This window comes from Eurytemora carolleeae, unplaced genomic scaffold, assembly GCF_000591075.1.
Source record: "Eurytemora carolleeae unplaced genomic scaffold, Eaff_2.0 scaffold31, whole genome shotgun sequence".
NCBI lineage: Eukaryota > Metazoa > Arthropoda > Copepoda > Calanoida > Temoridae > Eurytemora > Eurytemora carolleeae.
In genome coordinates, this window is record NW_019396511.1 from 463,868 (window position 1) to 476,114 (window position 12,247).

Consider the following 12,247-nt stretch of genomic DNA (forward strand, 5'->3'; position numbering starts at 1 on the left):
AATTCCTGTTCCAAGTTTTTTCATCCTTCGATATAAATTTGTATGACCAAATATGGACTTGAAGAAACTATTGCAGAATGCATACAGAGATGTGCATAAATGATACTAAATCTCAAAATTTGCATTAATATGTTTCTTAAAGTAGATAATATATTATCAACTGTATATTTAGTANTAACTCTTAAAGTTTTTATACAATTTGTTTGCTTTTACTTCAAATTTAGCTGATTTTATGTAATTTAACTTTGTATGATCGACTCACAGTAACAACTAAACTTATTAAAATTTTACTGTCCTTTTTCCTTATTAAATATCTTTAAATAAATAAAAACACTCAAATGCCCTTCATGGTCCCTTGACCTTATATTTATTTTTTAACTCCACTAGAACCCCTTCTGGAACCATGTGAAAAACGCTCATTAAAATTGAATGTTTCCCGGTACATTTATTGTAATCAAATAACATCGTGTTATGGGGGAGGGGCCCCACTTATGATCCTACCCCCCCCCCATCCTTTCCTCGTCCTTCAAAGTCCTTGTGCCGATAGCTTTTTAAGAAGAATTAACTTTTTGTCCTTTAGCACGATCTGTATTTATAAACACTTCATACCTTGCTCTAACATACACATACACGACACAAACACACACACGTTATATCCGCACAATTCCTTTGTAAATTTGTGTTCGGTCTCCTAAAATCAAAATCACTGTTTTTAATTTGCTTTATAATAATAAAATAAAATTCTTAAAAAGGATTGTTAAAGAATAGGGAAAAGAGGGATGTTTGTCATTCATCACATTGTGAACTCTAATTATCTTTCTTAAACCTTTAAATTTTCTGTTTATTATTATTTTTTTTATTTGACGGGTAAAATCTCAAATATAAAAGATTTATATTTACATTTGTTAATGATCTGTTTTATTATTTTAGGTAAGTTTTACACAAGATCAACTGCTATTCTCAAATATGGTTTTTTCATCTCTTTAAAGCAATACACAAAGATATGCATACATAAATTAATAGTGTAGTTAAAATTTGTTAATTGCTTTTTAAAATACATATTTTTACAAAAATATGCGCATTTCTACTTTAGGAATGATCAAAATTAAACCTTTTAACGTAGAAAAACGATGATTGCTTCCAAATTATTGATCAGATAAAGGTTTCAAGGGTACCGTTGTAAATCAGGTAATACCGTCTTTGAATTAAAGGTCACTTGAAATTACGCTTACAGTCCCTTTAACTCAACTATTTTAAAGTTTTATAGTCATTTTGATTACAGGTTGTTATTTTTATAAATACTAACTGACGTGCACGGCGTTGCCCGTAGAATTTTTTAGAATCGAATTTTAAATAAAACCAAAACAAAATATTTTTTAGCATATGTTACCCCCGGTTCAACCGTTTGGCCGGTTATAGGGAACATATATACGAATGTCTTGTTTTATTTTATAGATTTATATTTCCAAGTGACAAGCTTTGTAAACCAAAATATCGATGGGCCGGCAATGTGTGTCACAATAAGGTAAACTTCATTTTGGTCGAAATTTCACCATCCCTATTTGACGGACAGATTTCATATTCTCCAGCTGGGGCCAATTACGTATTTTTGGCGTAGGTGGTTTGACGTGGAGGAGAGGGGGGGGGGTCATGAGATCATGAAAGAGATGTGCTACAATATTTTTGACTTAAAATGCTTCAAGGTCGGGCACGAGTTTAGGTAAAGGGAGTCAATTTGCATACAATCATCTTCAATTTTTTTATTTAATGGATCCGAACAGCAGAGCTTGCTATGGGATAAATTTAACCAAATCCGGAGTTCATCTTTATGATTATCTTGGTTAAACATTGCACATAAATGCCACAGAACAAAATTTAAACATTTGAAGTTTTGAAGTTTTAAAGTTTAAAAGTTTTGGAGATTTAAAGATTTAAAGACTTGAAATTAATTATAAAAAAATATTATGCAATTTAATTAAGCTGAAATTTCCGAAAACTTAACCAGGGAGGGGTGTATAGGGGGAGAAGAAATCAAAGACCCAAGAGGAGGGGAAGGGGAAGGAAAAGGGAAAAGAAAAAGAAAAGGGAAAAAGCAAAGGAAGAAAAGAAAAGGGAAAGAAAGAACAGGGTGTGGTATGGGGAAAAGATAGGGAGGGGGAAGGGAGGGAAGTGAATAGGCAGGGAAGGAAATAGGTAGGGAAGAGAAAAAGTAGGGAAGGGGAAGGTTGGAAGAAAAAGGAAAAGATTGAGAGGGAAAGGGGAAGGTTGAGAGGGAAAAAGGAATATAGAGAACTACGGAAGGAACGGGTAAGGGAAGTAGAAGGGAAAGGAAGGAGGAAGGTAGGGTAGTTAGGGAAGGGGAAGGTAGAGAATCGATGGAAGGTTGGCAAATATAGAAGTTAAGGAAAGGGGAAAAGAGGGAAGGGAAGGGTTGGAGCTCTTTACCTTTACATGTTTACATAACTTTATCTAAATTCAAAGAGTTTTTCATAATAATTTTCCCCATTACGATCCGAGTTGAATGTTGAAACTTACTGAATTTGTAAGGACGCTACGTTCTTCAGCATGAGTAGTTTTTAACAATTTTCTCATTTTAGACCTAACAGATAGAAGTAAGATTAGTAGCGATCCAAAGCGCTTATTTTTCGCCATATGTCTATACCCTCAATGCGCAATGACAAATAAACTCCATAAAATGTGCCTCAAATAGTTCTTTAAATCTGCCAGAAAATTTCTGAGTTAAGCACTGGACTGGGTTTTGCCTTTTGTATTACATTTTCCCTTCAATTTGACCCCCCCCCCAACATTCCCCCTCATCTTCGCTGGTCTCCTACACAAATGTTGGTTTAAGTAGTAATAAAAAATTGCTCCGAAATTTAAAGTTTCATTATTTTGAAGATTTTAAACCTCATTTTTTTAAAAATGGGTATTCATCAGATTTGCTTTAAATTTATCTATATATATATATATACTTTTTCTTGTCTGTCAGGGTGTTTGTATCCAATAAACGTCAAAACGGCTGAACCGATCGGGCCCAATTTTGTGTGGGACCTCACTTGACCTCACAGGGAAGGTTTATAAATGATCAAAGTTTCAAAAGTTTGTGTTTAAAAGTTTTTTATTTTGTAAAATTTTTAAAAGGCGAAAAAATATTATGAAATCCGCAAACTTTTTTTATTGTTTTCTCATGCAGATAAAAAGTTGAAATAAGTAAATTATATTTCCAAAAATTTCCAAAAAGCATGGTGAAACAACTTTAACTACATAGACAGACATAATAGACACACATAATATTTCCGTTAGGTACAATACGCTTGTTCTTTATTTGCTTAAATTTGAAATGTGATTTCAATGTTTACTTTTCTAATTTTCGTTTCTTTTAAGATATTGACGAATAGGGGACATGATATCCTCCCCCCTCCCCATCCATTCACTTCTCTTATTTCCTCATTAAAAGAGATGTGCCAAAAACCCCCGAGTTATATGATGTTTTGCGGGGGGATCTGTCTTATGACATCCCCCCATCCCCCCTAAAACTGCATATGTGCCTAACAAGAAAGGATAAGATAAGTTGTAAGTTTTGAAAGATGAAACAAAACAAGGTGGTCAAGTTTTATCCCTTTACCCTCAAGCACTTCAGTTCAAACACGTAGTATACTTCCTATTCATATATACAGTAATCATACTTCCTATTCATCTATACAGTAAACATACTTCCTATTCATCTGTACAGTAAACATACTTCATATTCATTTATAAAGTAAACATACTTCCTATTCATCTATACAGTAAACATTCTTCCTATTCATCTATACAGTAAACATACTTCTTATTCATCTATATAGTAAACATACTTCCTTTTCATTTATAAAGTAAAAATACTTCCTATTCATCTATACAGTAAACATACTTCCTATTCATCTATACAGTAAACATACTTCCTATTCATCTATACAGTAAACATACTTCCTATTCATTTATACAGTAAACATAATTCCTATTTATCTGTACAGTAAACATACTTCCTATTCATCTATACAGTAAACATACTTCCTATTCATCTATACAGTAAACATACTTCCTATTCATCTATACAGTAAACATACTTCCTATTCATTTATACAGTAAACATACTTCCTATTCATCTTTACAGTAAACATACTTCATATTCATTTATATAGTAAACATACTTCCTATTCATCTATAAAGTATGCATACTACCTATTCATTTATACAGTAAACATACTTCATATTCATTTATACAGTAAACATACTTTCTATTCATTTATAAAGTAAACATACTTCCTATTCATTTATACAGTAAACATACTTCCTCTTCATCTTTACAGTAAGCATACTTTCTATTCATCTATACAGTAAACATACTCCCTATTCATTTATACAGTAAACATAATTCCTATTTATCTGTACAGTAAACATACTTCCTATTCATCCTTACAGTAAACATACTTCCCATTCATCTATACAGTAAACACTAAACATACTTCCTATTCATCTATACAGTAAACATACTTCCTCTTTCCTTTTTTTCTCAAACTTCTAAACTTTATAGTCCTCTGAAGGCATACTTTCTTTTAATCTAAACGTGATACATTTTTTCAGTCAGATGAGAGGTCAACATTTAGACATTAATTGTTACCGCTCTGGCGAATTTGGGATTCGGGAAGTAGACTTGTAGCAAATGGGGAAAGTACTCTTTAGAAAAAAAGTAGATATCGAATGGAGAATATCAGGAACGTACGGAAAAAAATAAAGAATTTAATATTTTAAAACGAATTTTATAAAAGTTTAGAAAACAATAAAATCTAAGAAATAATGAAACATTATTATGATGATTCAAATCTCATAAAGAAAATAAATTATGTGCTTATGAACAGCCTCATCAATTTTTAAGACAGGGTTGACTTTGAAGTGACGCAACGCCTTAGGGTTAGATTTTACCGCTCTAATTCACTAATGCTTTTCTGTAGCCCTTTGCGTTTACATTTTAGCGCTCAAAGGCTTTGGTTTTTAAGATGTGATTGACAAAATTCTCATCGATATTTTAGATTACAGTGTGTTCAGTCCACATTTTTTAAATTTCGGTGTGGGTAACCTTTCATAGTTCTTGGGATTTTTTCTGCCATAAAGATTTAAAACAAACTCATCACCTTCGATCGTCATGCTGGCCCAAGGGCGTATACAGGGGGGGCAAGGGGGTAGTGCGCCCCCTAGACCTAGGCGTAGCCCCCCCCCCTAGAACTCAGAGCTTTTACACTTTTCAAATCATAAACTCAAGAGTGAAAAACATAAAAAATTAGTTTTAATTTGCTGTTCAGTCAGTGAACTGAGAAGATTGTATACGTGGACCAGAACCACCACGACAGAAGTCCGAATGAAAATTCTGTTTAGAATGCACATTCATCCTAATCGGATGGGCGCTCTCAAGGATAGTGAAGTAAAACAATTATTTTTAAATTTCAAGTGACGAAGGTTTGAGTTTGGAGGCAGTAAAAGACCATTTTTTGTGTTTTTAATTAGGATTTAATTTACTTTTGTTCATTGCAACGCCGTTTTGTAATCTTTCTTTTATTACAGTGCCAGTGGAATTTTAAAAATAAAATTATAACAAAAAAAAACTTATAATTCATTAGCTTGTCATCCCCAAGGGTATCCATGAGTTTCCTCACTAATATTAGCCCATTTGATGAACGAAGAGATTTATTATATAGATTACAATGGTACTCCTACTGTTTTCAAAACGGAAATTTTTACAAGTCACAATTATTTTCTGGACCTTTGTCCTTTTTTCACATCATAGATTTTAAGTTGAGTTTTTCATTTTCAAAAATGTCTTTTACTATCTCTAGTTTAAATACTAATTGCTATCATTACAGAATAATAAAATGTTGATATTTTAGAAACCATGCTTTTTTCTGCTAGTTATGTTTGAAGGAAAGATAAAGTATAGTACATGCAAGGTAATTGGACTGTATGTGTACCTTGTAAGTGTCTGATATCCAAGAAGCCAAATGTTTTGAATATACAATTAAAATTTTTGCCCCCCCCCCCCCCCCAACCCCCTCCTCGACTTATTACTGTATACGCCCTTGCATGCTGCCATTCTTCTTTGTAAACTCATTTCGGGGATTTTTCTGTATTCATATTCAGCCTTTTTGACGTTTATTGGACACAAACAAACAGAGAGGCAAGCAAAGTATTTATGACACTTGATATCTATTTATTTTTAGAAAAATGGAAATTGATTTCAGTTCTCAAAAACTAAACAAGGAACATGAGTATCAGTTGTTTGCGTGTTTATTTTTAGCAAGATTAAATTCTAAAGATCCCATAATTTGAAATTTGATCTCTCAGTGGAAAGAAAATGCCAGCCCATGGCTAATTTTAAAAATGGCCGAGGCCGACCAAAAAAGGTGCAGAAATTCAAACCTTTTTTATTAATTCTAATTTTAGATAATACCTGCGTTGCTACAATATTTTAAAACCTGGTATTTTGGTAAAATATCTACTATTCCTGATTTTATTTTATTTCTTGCTTTTCCTTTCTCTCAAACAATTCTAGGAAATCCGTGAAAATAAAATCCTGGAAATTGGCAACTGACGAAAAATTTTAAATTACAGGGAGCTGTCTTATCCAGTTTCATATCTAGGCTTGGTGCATTAAATCTTCATGCAGCTAAACAAATTGTATGGGGATAGGGGGGGTAGATGCATTGTCATTATATTCTCAATTGCATAGAATTCAGTACTACGTAAACATTCACTGCACAGCTCAGACTGATGATACATTATTTTATTTTATTTTTCGTCTGTTTTATTTAGGTTTCAAGAAGTTTTTCTTTCTATATTATTTAGCTTAGATATATCTAACGGTGTAGTATACATAAAGTATTATTATACAGTTTTCACCCAGCTTACTTTTCTGAAAGAAAAAGGTAACTTGAAATCTTATTTTAGTATCATCATGCTTGATTCTTATTAAAATAATATAAAAACATTCTTGGGCTTTAAGTGCAGTTAAACCTTAAGGTTAAGTTTTATTCTTCTGCTCTTCACCCATCCCATCCCCTTGCATCCATTTTCTTAGGCTTTGATTTGGATTTTAGAGAAATACAATATTAATTTAAGCAACTGAATTTTTTTACTCAAATTTCATAATCCCGATATTTCTTTATCTGATGGCGTAAACTTTTGGTACATGGATTAAAAATAGAGTTTGTGGCAAAACTCATTTCCTTTGTTGGCTGAATGTAAGGAAATAATTTAGCTGACTGGACCTATTTAATGAAAGGTTGCAAGTAGTTAAATGCCCCCTCTAGGTTTGTGTTTTTGCTTAACACCTATATTTTAGTAACAACTGGTTTCAGAATTTATTTTATTGATACAGTGGGAACCAGAAAACCCTGGAATAGCAAGACGACTTTCAGACTCATATTACGACTTTAAAAATTCCAATGAACATACGACACAGCAATTGTGCAGTGTAAACAGACCAATTTCACTTAATAATTGATTTAGTAAGTTACACATAAAGCTTTATGCTTTATAAAACTTGAAATACACTTGATTTTTGCTTTAAAGCCGTTCTTCTATTCTACAGTGTTCTTTTTCTCAATGTATTTTGTCAATTCTTGGGCATTGCTTTGAAGTTTTTAAAGTTACACTGTGGCGGAAGACAATTCCCGAGTTTTCAAGAGAACTTCACACGGCGGTGAGATGAGGATTCCAACTCCCCAGATATTTTTCACGTTGTCAAAATATATATAGTTCATAGTTTTACCAAGTAGTTTAATAAACTTTAGTCATTAAACTTTGTCCTTATTGAGCGTAGGTTACATTTCTGTGATTAAAAATGATTAAAAATGATTAAAACTATTATATATTTTGTTCAAAATCTCGTATGGTTTTTTTTGGTATGCAATAAACGTTGAAACAGATAACCGAAACTCATATAACACCAGGAAAGATTTTTTGCCTTGATTCCAAACAAGAAAAAATTTAGCCTGAAAAAATCCATTTTTCATACTGAAATGTTCGATATAACAAAAAAGGGATTATCCATTAAGAGAATGACTTAGGTTGAGGACTGAAAAGTAGACAATGTAATTTTAAATTTTTTTTTTATTTGTTGTTTCACAGATGGTGAATAACTGCACTGTATGAAGCCATTTAATTTGTTGTAACTCGAGTCACTCAAATTTAATGTTTTCCATAAATTACTCATTGTGGCCCGAATTCTTAAACTTAGTTTTAAAGGGAAAGTCACTGTAATTTCAAGTGATCCTCTAGTTTTGAGGTGCAAAAATATAGATATCTCAGTATCTTTGATCAGACAAAGGTTTAAAGTGTACAGTTGTACATCCGACATACAACTTATAAAATAATGGGTATTCTAAAATTACGCCGACAGTCCCTTACAACGTGAACCCGGAGTAAAATAATGATTTTATTGTATAAAATACAACCGAGTAATTATGCCGAACCTGCTCGGGCTAAATTCTGGGCACAGCTTGAAAAATTGGAACAAAAGAACACAATAATAAAATATGGCCACAAAGCCAGGATTCTAAAAAGTATATTTTAAATGACTTCATTCCTAAGTACGCACCCGCACTTAGTTATGAATAAAAGTATGTACAATGTACATCCATAAAGCTATAAGTACATTGTATGCAATTGTTTGACAATCGCGATGTTTGGAATGCACTCTTAATATTTCGTTAATCGCTTAACAGCAATAAAAAAATTAACGTTTTATTTTTTTTATAACCATTTTCTGGGTATGTACACTATACAGTACTAAAGTACAATTCCGTTTGTTTTATCCCGTAAAAGTTGGAAATGGGGGGGGGTGTAAGTTTTAAAACTGAAAATTTTTGCGTAGATTTTTTTATTTGTTCAAATAAAAAATCATTAAATTTACCATGTTGCAAGTTGCGATCATTTATGATCTAAACTTTAATAATACTCAATAAAAACTAAATCTTTAGATTGAAGTGATAAAAGATCATTTTAAGTGTGATAAAATAATAAAATCAATTTGTCCACTTTATGAAGACATTGCAGTGCGTCTCGAAAAGCACGACTATTGTAAAAACATGGTTCTTGTTACTTTCTGCAAGCTGTAAGTTTTGAAAGATTTTTAAAAGATTTTTTTAAGCTTTTTGCAAAATTTTTGTAAGATTTTCGAATTTGTCCAGTTGTTGTTTAGGTCATAAAAAAACTGTCACATCGAACTCTGGACCTTTAAGTCCCACGTTAGATGAATCTATATAACCATATTTGGGTTATTTGGAATAAAGCCTTTTTATAGAAATATGAAATCATATATCATTACAAAAGCCAGCAACTGACGATGTATACATATACGATATAAAATATTATGTCAATCTCTCCTCTATAATCAGTGACGTCATATTGAGTATTTATCTATCTTCAGAGACGACATTTTCCGTACATTGGAGCGCATCGAGTTTAACTAACCTTATTTTACAACCTTGATGTGTACATTGGACTGCACATTTTACAATTTACAGTGTACATCTATATACATTTAGCTTGTCTGTTTGTTTGTTTGTATCCAATAAACGCCAGAACGGCTGAACCGATCGGGTCCAAATTTTTTGTGGGACCTCACGTGACCCCGTGAAGGTTTATGAATGATCAAAATTTAAAAAATGTGTTTTAAAGGTTTTTAATTTTGTAAAAATTAAATTCTTGAAAATCCGCGAATTTTTTTTTTAAATCCGCAAAATTTGTTTCTTCTTTGTTTTAAAATGTAAACAAAAAGAACATGTTCACAATTTAAATAGAAGACGGGCGCGAAGCCTAGTTATGTAAACTTTTTTATCTATTTCATGGTTGAAAATGTGCAAAGCATATTTTGCACCTGCACTTGTATATATAAAATCATGCTTATAAAATGTTGTTATAAAACCATACAACTGTAGATGAAACCAAAACAGAAAACCCCTGTTCAAATATACAACTATACTTTTTCTAGAACATCCCTTTAAAAACTGAGATATAAATGTCTGTATAGGATTTAATCCTGGTTTTATGGTGGCAATAAAACTGTATTGTCTTGTAAAGAAGTTTCTTGACCACAGCCAAGAAGTCTTAACACTCAAAGCCCTGTCCAATCGTATCCTGCCTTGTCCACACTAATCCTACTCTGTCCACCCTTATCCTACCCCTGTCCACCCTTATCCTACCCCTGTCCACCCTTATCCTACCCCTGTCCAACCTTATCCTACCCTGTCCACCCTTATCCTACCCTGTCTACCCTTATCCTACCCTTTCCACCCTTATCCTATCCTGAACATTCTTATCCTACCCTTTTCATCCTTATCCTACCCCTGTCCACCCTTATCCTACCCCTGTCCATCCTTATCCTACCCTGTACACCCTTATCCTACCCTGTCCGCCCTTATCCTACCCTGTCCACCCTTATCCTACCCTGTCCACCCTTATCCTACCGAGTCCACCCTTATCCTATCTTGTACATTCTTATCCAACCCTTTTGATCCTTATCATACCCTGTCCACCCTTATCCTACCCTGTCCGCCCTTATCCTACCCTGTCCACCCTTATCCTACCCTGTCCACCCTTATCCTACCCTGTCCACCCTTATCCTATTCTGTCCACCTTATCCCAAGTTTTTGTAAATATTTTGCTACTCGGATTTTAGCACTCTTAAATGCATTCATTCATTCATAAATACATATATGGGGGGGGGAGGGATGTCTTGCTACATTTCATTATTTAATATTGAATATAAATAAGATACGGTATTCATAAACCACAATTGTTACCATCAGAGATATAATGATTACATTCAATAATAGAATAGTAAATAAACAATATGACGTCATGGTAAACAACATTTCATTCAAAAGAAGTTGACATATCAGCTAAGGCGAAATTTTACAGATAAAGAATGTACATATAGTGGCATATCTGATTCACAACGGTACCTTAAAAGTTTAGCTGAACAAGGATCAAGTAGATATTATTGGTTTTTCTGTAAGAAAAAAAATTTAGGAGTGAGTTCTCTAGATTAAAAAGTAAATTGTGCCACTGGAGGTTGACTTGACATTACATTTACAGTTCCTTTAAAATGTTAGAAAGCTGTGAAATGTTAATTTATTACAATGTTTATACGCTTTTAGTGCATTTAAATATGTAAAATCTCATTTCTATTTTTGGGTTTGTAAATCTCCGGTTATTTGTCTATTCGACGCATACTATCTTTAAAAGGAGGTGGCAATAATGATGTCCAGGAGTGTTCCTGCTGTTTATTGCAATCTTCTAAGATTAAATTCACTTTTTCATCTTCCTAAAACGTCTTAATTCAATTTGAAAATTGTTGTGGTCTATTAATAAACATGTTCTGTGTTAATATTACGCATTGAGTTGTAAAATATAAAGGAACTGAAAACTCGATTCAAACTCTAGCTATTCTTCAAATCCTGTACAACCATTTGTTTCAAACTGAACATTTTGCCAGATAAAAAAGTTTTCACAATTGCAGGCATTTACAAGTTTTTAATGAATACAACAAAAAGAAAACAAACTTATTTTTTTATTTCAGTCAAATAGATTATCAAGTACAATAGGTGGCAACAGAGAAATGGACCAATTATACATGACGTCACAAGTGTAAAATATAACGAGGAATACAACATTGTTTACCGTGACGTCAGAATTCAGCTGTATTGAGAGTGTACAAATTCTACGTTGCCATCTTTCGTACTTGACAGTTAATTTTATTTCAGTTACTTTTTATTTAACGAAACATGACAGTTGGTGAATAGTTTAAAATGTCTTCTTCCATAATATTTCAAGTTGTTTATTAGCAAAGAGAATAATAAGAATTATTTTATGACATCCTTATTATAGTAAACTATATTTGAGTAAAGTTTTTTAATATAGATAAACTGCAAAAAGTTTTAAATATATAATACAGTATATGGAAGAAGGCATTCAAAACTATTCATCGACTGAATCATGTTTCGTGGGACACCCTGTAATAATAATATAAATAATGTTTGCTATAAATACTTTTAACTCGGTCATTTCCACGTAAAATTATAAAACTAATTACTATTATTAATTTTAGGTAAGTGTTATAGGACCGGCTAGTAAATGAGTAATTAAAAACCAGTATTATTTATGAATATTGAAATATGCGTGTTAATTTTTGTTCGTACAAAAGTCATAATTA

General features: G+C 32.4%; 1 protein-coding gene across 1 annotated transcript in view; it reads left to right on the forward strand.

Moving 5' to 3' along the window:
- LOC111704626 (CLIP-associating protein 1-A-like) overlaps positions 1–12,247 on the forward strand; it is a 66,948-nt gene that overhangs the window by 14,599 nt on the left and 40,102 nt on the right.